The sequence below is a fragment of the Marmota marmota genome, unplaced genomic scaffold, assembly GCF_001458135.2.
Source record: "Marmota marmota marmota unplaced genomic scaffold, marMar, whole genome shotgun sequence".
Lineage (NCBI taxonomy): Eukaryota > Metazoa > Chordata > Mammalia > Rodentia > Sciuridae > Marmota > Marmota marmota.
This window is the reverse complement of record NW_026000272.1, coordinates 10,429,737-10,441,497: the sequence shown is the minus strand read 5'-3', so window position 1 is coordinate 10,441,497 and position 11,761 is coordinate 10,429,737. Positions and strand designations below refer to the sequence as shown.

General features: G+C 39.6%; 1 non-coding gene across 1 annotated transcript; it reads left to right on the top strand.

Moving 5' to 3' along the window:
* Window positions 1–11,456: 11,456 nt before the first annotated feature.
* On the top strand, window positions 11,457–11,530 carry Trnaa-agc. Its single transcript has one exon. It is a non-coding gene; the product is annotated as a tRNA-Ala (tRNA).
* Window positions 11,531–11,761: the final 231 nt, after the last annotated feature.

The following is an 11,761-nucleotide window of genomic DNA, read 5'->3' as shown; positions in this document are numbered from 1 at the left end:
AGAGAGAGAGAGAGAGAGAGAGAGAGAGAGAGAGAGAGAGAGAGAGAGAGATTTTTTTCTGGTCTTTGTTTGCAGATGACATGAACATCTATATAGAATATGTCAAAGTACTGACAAAAGAAACTCCTAGAACTAGTAAGCGTTCAGTCACAGGACATATGGTTAATATACAGAAGTCATTTGCTTTGTTAAATACAAGGAATGAACAATGCAGTTGAGAATTGAAAACGAATACACTTTATAGTAGTTGCACAGCTGAAATACTTAAAGCACAAACCTAAGAATATGTGAAGGATCTATATGTACCAAATTCTTATAAAAGAAATCAAAGAAGATCCAAATAAATGTAGAGAGATCTTGTGTTCATTGACTGAAAGTCTCAGTATTGTTAAGATGTCACTTCTTCCCGACTTGAGCTATAGCTTGAATGCATTTCCAATGAAAATCCCATCAAAGTATTGTCAATATTGACAAAGTGATTCTAAAGTTTATATGGAAAGGCAAAAGGTTTAAAATAGTCAAGAAAATACTGAAGAAGAAGACAGTTAAAGTACTACTATGATTTCAAGACTTCCTATAAAATGACAGAAATCAAGATGCTATGGTCTTGCTGAAAAAATAGACAGACAAATCCATGGAATAGAATAGAATAGAATGGAATAGAATAGAGAGCCTACAAATAAACCCAAACAAATACAACTATCCTTTGACAAAGAACAAAGCCAGTTCAATGGATAAAGGATCAAATGGTGCTGGAACTATTGGATGTTTATATAAAAAAAGAACCTAGGACCAGACCTTATAGCTTTCATAAAAATGAACTCAAAATAGAGCATAATAGATCATAGACCTACATGTAAAGTGCCCAGCACATGGCAGGTGCTCCATCAATGGTCACCGTGGGTATTTGGAAACATTTTGAGGCTTTTTGAGTTGGCTGGCCAAGAATTTGTGGTCCTTGTGGGAAGCTGGGTGGATCTTATAAGAGACCTATTGTTCCTCAGTGTGGCTGGGTGACCACCTGCCTCAGAGTAATGTGGGATGTTTATGACAAAGACAAATTCCTGGGCTTATTGCAGATTGGGACTCCCTGTGATTTTTGAATTTTAATTTTTCTTAAAAAAACACCTTTATATAAAGTGGATGCATTTTCAAGTTTGAGAGTTTTTGGTGTAGGGTTAGTCAAGATAAGGAGTCAGTCACTCACCCAGTGGTTCCAATTATAGACCCACCATTTTCCTTAGTCCATGATAAAGTGAGTGGAAGGGTGAATAGGCTTGAGATTCAAAGGAGTTTGAGTTTGATTGCTGTGTCTGCCCCTTATTGACTGCATGACCTTAGGAAAAGTACCCTCCTCTCTGAGCCTTGATGCCTCTTTGCTAAACAATGATGATAAAATAGTGGTTCTTGCCTCCTAGTCTAGGTGGGAGGTTTCAATGAAGCAAAGCCTGGCCTTATGGGTATTTTGTCAGTATTAGCTGAGTTATACTTGAAACACCACTCAAAAGAAGGCAGGAAAATTGAGAAGAGGAAAAGGGAAACCATGGGACTTGGTTTATTGTGAGATAGCTTCAGATGGGGGGAGAATTGGATGGCCAGAAGGCAGCGAGTGACCCATGTGTTGTATCACAGGAGAGATAGCAATGATACTGGGCTACTCAGTGGTTGAGCATTCTTTGGGAGATGGGTACCTGCTTTCAGACAGAATTGGCCTAAAATGGTGGAGAGATTTGAGGTCTGAAGAGCTTCCTGCTTTCTGTCTTCAGAGTATGAAAAGCCAGTCATAGACCATAGCTATTGCCTTCAAGAACTAGCGTTTTTCAAAGGAAGCTGCCTTTTAAGTGTTGTACTGTCTTGACTTCTTCAAGATGAGAAAAAATTCCTGAGCCCCCTCTGCTGGCTATATTGGAGAAGAACAGGTGAGGAAATTAACACAATGATCTCTGAAAACATAGAAAGGTTCAGGGGGATATAAAGAAACTATATTTACATAATCAGTCAGAGAAGTACTTTCACTCATATGTCTTTGCATACAGACGGCACACAAAAACATATGCAAGCACATACTAACACAACACATATGTTAGTGCAAGGTGTTTGAGAGTACCAGCTCTGGCCTCATGCAGAGCAGCTATGCATATCCCACTTAGAGCTGTGCAATCCTGGACAGGTTTATTAACCTTTTAACTTTATTATTTTAAAATTTTAATATGTATATAAACATCTATGCTTGTGTACATATGAATATATGATATATCTATATCATGATTCATGGAAAGGGCCCCTTTATTACATAGTAAGCACTTGGTAAGTAGAAAGCTATCATTCTTCTATTATTATGTCAAATTCATCTTTTCAAAGCTTTAGTTTACTTATATATAAATTAGGATTATTAACCATTGCTTCTATGGTGTTTTTACCCTGTGTCTGGCACCGTTCATGCTTTTTAGGTATTTTTCTCATTTAATCCTCACAGCAACCCCACAGAGAAGGAACTATTGTTATCATCATTTTATAGATGAGATACAATGAGTCTCACAGGGGGTAAGTGACTTGTCCATAGTCAGATGGCTAGGAATGGGAGAGTTGGGATTCAAACACAACTTGGTTTCAGAGATTGTTCTATACTTTCCTTATGGATAGGATTAGAAGAGATGTTTCCTATAAAGTGCACAGTACAATTGTAGGCAGACCATAAACACTCAATAAAAACTATTATTTTTTTTAAATTCAGATTTCAGTGCACATCTCTGGGCACATATAGACAGAAGTTAGTACCTGGATGTGTACACACATGCAAATATACCAATGTACACCTGGATCCTCAAATGCATTAATTTATGAAATGTGTGTTCCATAACATTCATTGAGCACACATTTCCTAACTGGAGATTTTTTAGACACTAGGGAACAGATTTGAACAAAACAGACAAAAATCCCTAGCCTTGTGGATAAAAGACATTCTAGTGGGTGAGAAAACATGATAAATAAGATTTAAATACTATATAATTGGTTAGACAGTGATATATTCAGAAGAAAATATAAACAAGGAAAAGGGAGATGAGGTAAGGGCTTGGCATTTTAGGTAAGGGTGGCCAAGAAAGGTCTAATGAAGAAGATACTTTTTTGAATAAAGATGAGCTGTGCAGCTGCTTGTAACACGATGTTCCCAGGCTGAGGAAACAACAAGGTCAAGTGCCCTGGGTGGGAGAGTACCTGGCATCTTCAAGTCATACTGAGAAGGTCAGTGTATCTGCAAGGGGCCGATCTAGAGGGAGAGTAGTTTCCAGGAGTGAAAATGTGGAGGTCATTGGTGACTTTGAGAAGAGCAGTTTAGAGTGCCATGGTAGGACAGAAAGCCTGATTGAAATGGGTTCTGGAAGGAATTGGAAACAGCAGGAGTAAATAACTCCCAAGTTTTATTATAAAGGACAGCAAAGAAATGGAGCAAAGACTGGAGGGGAAGTGAAGTCAAGAGACACCTTTTTTTTTCTAATGCTTTTGGGGCTGGGGATGGAACCCAGGACCTTGTACATGCTAGGCAAGTGTTCTACCATGGAGCTACACCCAAGCCCATGTGGAATTATTTTTTAAACAAGAGAAATACTTATGAGATTCTATGATATTTGAAATGATTCAGAACTGATGGATCTTCTAGGGACCAGACAGTTGATGTGGAGAAAACAGAGGGAAGAATTTCTAGAGGATATCCTTGAGCAGATGGAGGAATGAGACCCTATGCTCAGGTGGACATTAGCAGCAAGGAGTCTTGACTTGTCCCTAGTGAAAGGAGAGAAAGTATCACATATGGGCAAAAATGCTGAAATATTCTTAGAGAAACATGAAGTAAAATTGCCAATGGAGTTTGCACATAACTGACAGAGGTCTGAAGAGAGAGAAGAAAGTTTGAAATGTTCTTTAAGGAGTGTTAGAACAAATGGACCTAGGAAACTATATATGATTCCAGGATAAGTTTGATATCTCACTTGGGTTGAGGTTTTTAGTTATGAATTCAGGGTAAAACCCACTGGAATAGTTGTATTCTGCCTCTAGTTCTATTGAGGTATATAGGTGCAGCCACAGAGGAAGGGGAGAGTTGGATCTGACCAGGAGTGTTGTTTAGATAGTGCCGTAAGAGATTTTAATGAGTGACCAAAAGCATTTAAGGTGGATCAGGGAATAGGAAATGCCACCGGGTAGGTGGACAGTGAAAAGGTGGTAAGATCAATGAAGTGCTGACTTGGCATGGTTTGAAATGGGTTCTGGAAGGAATTGGAAACAGCAGGAGTAAATAACTCCCACATTTTATTATAAAGGACAGCAAAGAAATGGAGCAAAGGACTACTGGATTTGCAATTTAAGGAGTGAATTGAAAGGACAAGAGGTCCTCTTGGAGAGGCAGAGAGGGTAACTATGAAATTGAGATATAGAAGATGTACAGTTACTGGTCTTGGTCAAACCTAGGCATAGTTAGTTAGGGATGATCACAGGTTCTTTGCAGTGTCTGTTATCCGAAGTAGAGTGTGTTTCCCTGCCCTTGGAGCCTAGGTTGGCTCTGTGACTTCTTTTGACCAAGACAAAAAGTAGAAAGTGGAGTTATATGATTGTTGAGCCTCAGTCTCAAGAGTCCTGGAAACTTCTGTTTTGCTTACTCGGTATGCTGCCATCTTACATTAAAAACAAAAACAAGCCAGATATGATGGTATACACCTGTAATCCCAGCGACTCAGGAGGCTGAGGCAGGAAGATCACAAGTTCAAAGCCAGCTGCAGTAACTTAGTAAGCCCCTATCTTAAAGAGTCAAAAGGACTGGGGATGTGGCTGTGTGGTGGAGCATCATGGGTTCAGTACCCAGGACTACACATAAAACAAACCAACAAGACCACATGGAGAAAGAAGCTTAGCCCCTAGCTAGCCTACCTCTAGTGGCATAAGTAAGCCCAGGAGAGACAGTTCATAGACTTGTGGGAAATAATGCATTCACTTATTGTTTTAAGCTGCTAAGTTTTAGAGTGGTTTGTCATGTAGTGACAGGTAATTTAACACATGAAAGTGCGATTGTGGGAATGAGCAACTGAGGTGGGGTCAAGGATGTAATTGTTGGAGTTCAAGGAACTGAGAAGCCAGGGTATTGGGCAGATCATCTGTATGTAGATTGAAATTGCCAGGGATTGAGGCAGGTGGGTGTTGGAGGGAGTGTAGAATGTTAGGATTGAAAATCCTCAAGAAATCCATAAGTGTGATTTGAGGCAGTACAATCTGATGCAATGATATTCCAAGCTGGCAATTTTAATGTAGCTGGGTGTTTTTTTTAAAGTACATACAAATATATATAAAACCCCATGTGAATTTTATGCACATATATAGATGTGTGCATGAATACACACACATACACATGTACTATAGATTCACACATATACATCATGCAAGCTTCCTGAAATACAATTATATATGTAAATATACATACAAACACAGCTATATACAAATGCTCATGCAGTCAAGTCCAAATGCACAGATGTGCACTCCCATGTGCATCCACAGAAACATACAAATATAGATGATGCAAGCATTTATGCAATTGTGCCCATAATCACATAGACATGCACTGACATACACAGGTTCACAGACAGCCTCACATAGTTAGACATGCAGATAAGTGCTTTTGTACACTTTGTAACATACTAAGAGCCACACAATTATGTTCATCTAAATGTGTACATGTGGATAGTTACAGAATGTTTACCCATGTACCCAAACACATAGAACATATATCACAATTGTATCCACACATTCACCAGAACAGAAGTATACTCGTGCATGCACCCAGACATAGCTCCAGCACATTGATGGCCAAACATACACATTTGCTCACATATTAATGTACACATATACACACACTCATCTGAAAGCACACACATACATGTACTTCCAGGTATACAGAGCCCCTGATAGTGCCAAGACACTTGTGAATCCTTTTATCATATCTTGAAGCTATTTTTTTTATTGGTTGTTCAAAACATTACAAAGCTCTTGACATATCATATTTCATACATTTGATTCAAGTGGGTTATGAACTCCCTTTTTTACCCCAAATACAGATTGCAGAATCACATCGGTTACACATCCACATTTTTACATAATGCCATATTAGTAACTGTTGTATTCTGCTACCTTTCCTATCTTCTACTATCCCCCCTCTCCTCCCCTCCCATCTTCTCTCTCTACCCCATCTACTGTAATTCATTTATCTTCTTGTTTTTTTTCCCATTCCCCTATTTTTGAATTTGATTTGTGTTCTGCCTGTGTTTATCTGGTTGATGGGACAGGTGGCTTTTCCATAGCAGTCACTCGGCTCCTGCTTCACAGGGAGAAGGCGGTGGGGGGGGGCATCTGGGCCAGCAATGAGGACAAACCACTAAGCCTAGAAAAATACAGTGGGAGATGGGGATGGAGAAGTAGTTTGGGTCCAGAAGCATGGCTTTCAGTGCTTGGAGTAACAGCTTAATGGCTGAGTGAAGAATTAGGAGTCCAGCTGGATGTAGTTGAAATCCCAGTTCTCCTACTTGTTAGCTGTGTTACCTTGGGCAAATCACTTTCTCTCTCTGAGGGTCAGTTTTCTCATTTGGAAAATGTTGATAGTAATAACTACCTCTAGGAGTTTTCATGAGTTAATATTTTTTAAAAAAATATTTTATTTTTTAGTTGTAGATGGACACAATATCTTTATTTATTTTTATGTGGTGCTGAGGCTCAAACCCAGGGCCTCTCACGTGCTAGGCAAGCACTCTACTGCTGAGCCACAACCCCAGCCCTTAAGTTAATACTTATAAAAACACAATAGTGTGGGCTGGGGATGTGGCTTAAGTGGTAGCACGCTGGCCTAGCATGCACGGGACACTGGGTTCGATCCTCGGCACCACATAAAAATAAAATAAAGATGTTGTGTCCACCGAAAACTAAAAAATAAATATTAAAAAATTCTCTCTCTCTCTTTTTTAAAAAAAAACACAATAGTGTGTATGATGTATAGTTAGCTATTAGTGTTAGCTATTGCTATTGGTGTTGTTTGAAGTAAAAACTCCTTCATCTGCTAGACAAGAGTCCTAAATTCCCACCATTAGCTCCACTGGCTACTTATGGTGCTGTCTTCAGATACACGGATGGGCTGTGAAACAAATCGCCTTTGGTTGTACAAGGATGGGAAGGGAAGTATGACGCAGGGCTCAGAAAACTCAGAATGAAGGGGGGAGTTCCAGGGAGGGGCAGGACTATGTGTGATGCTTTACTGATATGCTTTAGGTAACAGAGAACCTAAGATAGAACTGTGGTTACCCAAAGCTCTCTCTCGAAGACTACCCTGTGGTCTGACAGTAGAGTCTATTCCTGGGACTGCTGTATGAGCAGACATTAAAGGGAATGTCTGTCACCATGTTACTCACTGGCCCATGGCTATGGAAGATTTGAACATAAGCCTATGGTAAGGGGCCTTTATCTATTTAAAGAGACATTGAAAAAAGTTGAGGAAACATATGTATTACAGGGGTACAGTTCAAAGCATTTCACAAACTGGCACATCTGGGCAACTACCAGCCTGGTTTCTTTTTTATTATCATAATGTTTGCTATGATTTAAATTGAGGTGTCCCGAAAGGCTCATTTGAGAGTCAGTGCAAGAAAGTTTAGAGATGAAATGAGTGGGTCATAAGAGTGTAACCTAATCACTGAATTAATCCATTGATGGGGATTAACTGGGCCATAACTGTAGGCAGGTAGGTTGTTGCTGGAGGATGTGGGTCACTGGGGCATGCCTTTAGGTTTTATATTTTGTCCCTGATGAGTGGAGCTCTCTCTGCTTTCTGATTGCCATGCCCTGAGCAGCTTTCCTCTGTCAGGCCCCTCAGCCATAATGTTCTATCTCACCTCTATCACAAAGCAACAGTCTGCCTCTATGGACTGACACCTATGAAAGTGTAAGCCCCAAATAAACTTTTATTCCTCTATATTGTTCTTGTCAGGTCTTTTGGTCACAGTAGTACAAAAGCTGACTAAAACAACATTAGTGCATATTAATTGAATAAATTCATAGGTTTCATTGTGACATTTCCATATATGCATACAATGTGCTTTGATCACATCCACCATCCCTATTGCCCTCACTTATCCCCTCTGTCTCACCACATAGTCTTTTTCCCCTTTTCTAATAGTTCCCCTTCTACTTTCATGTTATATATTTTTTAAAATTTTACTTTACTATTATTCTAGAATCCACACAAGAGAAAACATGTAATACTTGTCTTTTGTATCTGGCTTATTTCACTTACCGTTATAATCCCCAGTTCCATTTTCCTGCAAATGACATGATTTCATCCTTCTTTATGGCTGAATAATACCCCATTGTGTACATATACCACATTTTCTTTATCCATTCATCCATTGATGGGCACCTAGGCTGATTCCATAATTTGGCTCTTATGAATAGTGTCATGGTAACATGGGTATGCAGATATGTCTTTTCTGCTTATCCTGGTTTCTAATGGCATAGATTTGGTTTTCCCGTGGACAAGTGAAATCATACAGCTTGTCATTTTTTGGTTTCTTTCACTCAAAGTATGTCTGAGAGGTCCCTCCTTATTGTTGCATATCAGTAGCATACTCTTTTTTTTAATTGATGTATAGTGTTTCTGTATGTGAATTTACTGTACTTTATCCATTTGAGTAGCTTGGGGGGGCTATTAGGAATATATACCGTGTGCATTCTAGTACATTGTTATGGTCTGAATGTTTGTGCTTCCCATATGTTGACATATAATCCCCAAAGTGATGGTTTTAGTAAGTGGGAGATAATTAGGTCATTAGGAAAGGACCCTTATGAATGGGATTACTGTCCTTACAAAAGAAGCCCCAAGGGAACTGCCTTGTACCTTCTACCATGTGAAGACAGAGCTAGAAGGTGCCATCTATGAACCACAGTGGGACTTCATCAGACACTGCATCTGTTGCTGTCTTGGTCTCAAAACATTCCTTCCTCCACAGTTATGAAAAATAAATTTTTGTTTAGAAGCTACACAGTTTATAGTATTTTGTTATAGCATCCCAAATGAATTAAGACATGAACCTTTTGGTGAACAATACCTTTTTTTTGTTTGTATATTTGTTTTTGAGATGGGGGTTTCACTGAGCCTAAGCTGGTCTTAAACTCCTGGGCTCAAGTTATCCTCTTACTTCAGTCTCCTGGGTAGCTGGACTACAGGTGTGTGCTATCATACCTGGATTATTTTTTATTCAAAAATTTTCATTCCTTATAAGAAGACCAACCTCAATGGATAAGCACTAGGTAGGCTCTATAAAACCTGGGTCTATCCCTGCCCAGGAGCCAGACTTTTTGAAGTTTGCCGAATGCTGTTGGATGGCACAACTCCCCAAGATATTATTTCCATGTGTTGTACATGACTAGCGTACCCGAGGCACTGTACAGTGGGTCTTGTGTCCTCTGGAGTTGTGCAATGGGTACTTCTCTGCCATTGTTTCATAGCCATGCTTGGGGCTGGGAGATGGTTAATGCCACTGAACTCTAAAAGACATTTCTCAAAATCTCTTTTCCTTTATATTATGTTTTCCTTTGAAGGATAGGCACAGAATTGCAAGAGCCAGAGATCAGTCTACAGAGTGCCAGTAACCCATCAGTTAGTTCTCCAGGAATTAAAAAACAAAAAAAACCAATCATACTAGGCATTTGATCTTAAAGAAACCAAATCATAGAGCTACTTTTTTTTCTATTTTTAAATCCATTAGGTTTAATTTTTATTCTAATTTGTTATACATGACAGCAGAATGCACTGCAATTCATATTATACATATAGAGCACAATTTTTCATGTCTCTGGTTGTACACAAAATAAGAGTCCCACCATTCGTGTTTTCATACATGTACTTAGGGTAATGATGTCCATCTCATGTCCTACCCCCATAGCCCCTGCCTTCCACTCCCTCCCCTTTGCCCTATTTAGAGTTCATTAATTTTAAGCAAATACTTTCAGGGGTTGTTTGGACTTCAGGGAGATACACTGCAAATTCTCTTTCATCCACTTTGGAAAGTCAACAACAGAGAAACTATAACAAGTCTGGGTTTGGAAAAGGAGTATATTTTTAGTTGTAGATGGACACAATATCTTTATTTTTATTTATTTATTTTGATGTGGTGCTGAGGATCGAACCTAGGGCCTCTTGCATGTGAGGTGAGTGCCCGACCACTGAGCTACAACCCCAGCCCAAGGGGTATTATTTTAAGAGCAAGGCCTCAGCTTCTGGCTCTGCACCAAGTTCTTGGGTGGGTATGTGTAATGCAGCATTGGGGGATATGTCCTTTTGGAGCAGACTGATCTGCTTTCATCCCTGCTTAGCCAATTCTGAGCTGAGAAAGTGGCATAAGTTCTCTAGGTTTCAATTTCCTCCTCTGGAAAAACTCCTTTCTACATTGTGGGTAAGAAAGCAAGGGAACTAGAAATATCCTCATAACTCTGGTAGACTGAGCAACCTTCCTACCTATGGCAAGGAGCAGGTGGCAGACCCAGAGGTGGAGTTTGGCTGCACTGGACCGAGGCCTGCTCACTGCCCAACCTAGTGTCCAGCAGGTGAGCGGAGGAGGGAGATCATGAATTCTAACATTTTGAATGGAATAGAATATCTTATTTGGGCAGTTTAGTGTTTGGGGGATTTTGCAGTTGGACAGGGGACAAGGATGTGAAACTTTGAGCAAGATCACACACACAAAAACAACTTCTGAGGGAAATGTGAGGACTCTAGAGTTGAACAGACCCAAGCTCATTCTTGGCTGCAGGCTTTGCTTCTTACCTCATCCGTGTGACATTTCATACTCTGAGTCTTAGTTTCCTCATCTGGAATCAAGAGAATAATTTTTGCCTCACAGGGTTGCTATGTTAGTTAGCTTTCTGTCACTATAATGATATGAAAGGTTTAGTTTGGCTCCAGTTTTAGGGGTTCCAGTCCATGATTAGCTGGACCCATTGCTTGTAAATCTGTGGTAGGGGCCTTCACACTTCCTGATTCCAAAATATAGTGCACATCTACAGTTGCAGTGTGATACTGACATAAAAGCAGATNAAAGCAAATGTAGTATGTTTACACAATGTAATACTGTTCAGGCTTTAAAAAGAAGGAAATCCTGTCGGTGACAACATGGATGAACCTGGAGGACATTATGCTAAGTGAAATAAGCCATATGCAGAAAGATAAACACCACATGATATCATTTATGCATGGAGTGTAAAAACATTGAACTCATAGAAGCAGAGATTAGATGGGTGGTTGCCAAGGACTAACAATGTGAGGGGAATGAGGAGATGTTGCCCAAAAGTTACATAATTTCAGCTATGTAGGATGAATAAGTTCTGGAAATTTTTGGTGTAGCCTGGAGACTATCAAGAGCCCTTGTGGAGCTGGTGATGTGGCTCAGTTGGTAGAGTGATTGCCTAGCATGCACCAGGCCCTGGGTTCAATCCCCAGCACCACACACACACACACACACACACACACACACACACACACACAAATCAAAATAAAGAAAGGATGTTAAATGTGGAAAAGGGGATTTAAAATTTTCTATGTATTTCAAAATGTTACTAGAATAAAATGGTAGCTAGGTAAGGTAATGGGATTGTTCATTAGCTGGATATAGTGGTACTCATTTTCCAATTTATTTGTATAACAAGATATGCTGTATACCTTAAATGTAATAATTTTAAC